Source organism: Lactuca sativa, chromosome 6, assembly GCF_002870075.4.
Source record: "Lactuca sativa cultivar Salinas chromosome 6, Lsat_Salinas_v11, whole genome shotgun sequence".
Lineage (NCBI taxonomy): Eukaryota > Viridiplantae > Streptophyta > Magnoliopsida > Asterales > Asteraceae > Lactuca > Lactuca sativa.
In genome coordinates, this window is record NC_056628.2 from 111878794 (window position 1) to 111881777 (window position 2984).

The following is a 2984-nucleotide window of genomic DNA, read 5'->3' on the forward strand; positions in this document are numbered from 1 at the left end:
GAGATGTTCGGGTCGATTAAGACCGCCATGGTGGAGTATTTTGATGAGCGCTACGCAGCACTTGCAGAGACAGCCGTTGCTGTTGTTGCATAAGGTGTCTAAGTCCATAACTATTTCGGGCTTGTACTTGACCCGACCCGGCATGGTCCATTTGGGTTGCATGGCACCATGTAATTGGATAGACTAAATGAGAGAAATAACACTTGGAGATTATTAATATATTATAAGTTCTAATATATTAATAATATTATTTGATTAGTTTGATCAAAGAATTAATTTGGAATTAATTAAGTGATCAAAGGATAACTAATTAAATATATGGGTTGATTATGTAAATCATCTATATCTTATATAGTGGGCTAAGAGGCTCCATGGATTATCAAGTTGGGTTCTACCCATAGGATGCTCCATGGATGCTCCATGGGAGTTACAAACCCATGGGTCATGGAAATGAAGAGTCATGACACATTAGGGTTTACATGGTGTAACCCTAGATGTGTCAACACTATATAAGAGTCCCATTCTCCACAAAATTGGCTACACAAGTTGAACACTAAGAAACTAGAGGGCTTGGCCGATTTTGAGAAGTGTGTGTTATCTCAAGAGTCTTTCCAAGAGCATTTGGTGTTGTGTGAAGCATTTGAGGCATCACACTTGGGGTGCTAGGCTCACAAGGTTTCAAGGAACACAAGCAACAACAAGGTAAGTTATTCTATCTATGATTCAAGTTAAAATTGTTCCCCATGTATGCTAGATAGGAATATAACCTTGGAATTCAACTTTGCATGATAATTAGACAAACATAGATCCAAGGTTATTAGGGTTGCATGTACACTTAGGAAGTGTTAGAATGCACAAAACCCATCAGTGGTATCAGAGCCTAGGCTTGTTTGTTTGTTATTTGTGCTTAAAGTTGAAGAAAGTCGAAAATTCTGCTGTCTGACAGATGGACTCGGCGAGTCCATGGGGAGGACTCGTCGAGTTCATGTGTATCTTCAACCTACTCGGCGAGTAGGTTTATGCACTCGTTGAGTAGGGTCGACAGAGTGCAGAATTTCGACTTGAGTTGCTGGAAATGGATTAGAATCATTACCCTAAAATGTTTTGGTACTTGAAAACGTATTTTAGAAGGTGTAATGTCTTTTCTAACTAATTTACAACAACTAGTTATCAAAATTACAAAGATTAAATGTGATTTTGATTCTTGAAAGTGTTCATATTCATATTCTTGTTCTTATGATGTTTAGATGATCATAGGAATTATTTGTAACCTATGTGGTAGATTAATTCATGATCATAATGTGTTTTAATGGAGTCCATAACTTGTCCTCAAGTTATGGAAAACCAAAAGTCTCTTGGATTAAAACCCATTAAAAGAACACAAGAGTTAGAAAAATGAAAATTCCTCATTTTATTACTCTATCAAACTCATAAGTTACAAGATATGAAAAGTTTTGAAAGTTTACAAAAACTTGCCCTCAAGTTTTGGAACAAGTAAAGTTAAGTTAAAACTTTAGTTCCAACCCCTAGAATTTTAAAAGTTAAAATTCAACCCTTATACTTATATTATTATGATTTAATAATTATATATATATGTATAAGAACAAAGTCGTCTTACCGCTAGTACGCCTCATTCACGAAGCCGGTCTATAAGGTGGGTATAAGGTTGTTGCCTACAAAATGGTGACTTAATGGGTGTCCACTCTCACCCACCGCTTGCTTGATCGGTGGAGGGTCGTTAGCCGAACGGGTAAGACAAGGACTTATTAATTCTCATTCAATGTATGATGAATATTATAAAGTAACTAAATGTTTTGATAAATTCCCAATCTTAGTTACTTTAGGAAAAATGTGAATAAGGTGCTATTCCATGAAATTACACTTTACACTTTGATTAAGTCGTTGGTGGAGCGTGTGTGGTTAACCGGCACACTAACTTGGACTTAACAAGGTAGGTAAAGGGTGACTTAGGGTTTATTATAGTATCGATGGAGCGTGTGTGGTTAACCGGCACATCGATTGAGTGATAAACTTTAAGGGTACCAAGTGATTTGTATGGTTACTTCACACCTCGTTTTGTGATCCTCGGTATCCCAGTCACAAAACCTGGAGGGCACACTCGAGATTGAAACATGCCTTTGAAAAGTTCATTGAATCTCAAAGTATCTAGGAATTTCTAAGAACCATTCAAAAACCTAATACTAAAATATTGCGGTTTTCGTGGTGGAAATTGGTGAATCGTCATTCACCTACCTTTCAAATATGATATAGCTTAGATTACGGCATACCTCTTCTAAGTTATATTATATTGTGATTGGATCCTAGCCTTAATATTACATTTGGGTGTTTTATTAAGGACTCTCTTATCTAAACTAATCTTGTCCTCTTTTCTTCAGATGTCTTCCAACAATGCTTCTGGCTCTAATCCTAATGGCTCCTTTACCCTTATGAACTTGTGTGGGAAAGTCACCTTTGATGGATCCAACTTCAATGAGTGGATCAGAAACATCAGGATGATTACCCGCTACGAGGACAAAGAATATGTCCTTGACAAGGAGCTTAAGGAGATTGATGAGTCCACTGCAACTTCTCAGGAGATCGCTGAATTTCGGGCACATGAAAGGGATGCTACGAAAGTGGCTTGCATCATGATGGCCACGATGACAGCGGAACTCCAAAAGTCTTATGAGGATTTCTACCCTTATGACATGCACCAAGATTTGATGGAAAGATACCATCAAAGTGCAAGACAAGAGAGGTATGAAATCATCTGCTCCATGATAACAACCATGATGAAGGACGGGGAATCCGTCACGAGCCACATGCAGAAAATGCAAAGGTATGTGGATCGTTTGCTGAAGCTTAATGTGAACTTCCCGGAGGATCTTGCAATAGATATTATTTTGCATTCCTTACCATCGTGCTATGATCAATTCCGCATGACATATCACATGAACAAGGAAGAAGTCACACTCAGCAAACTT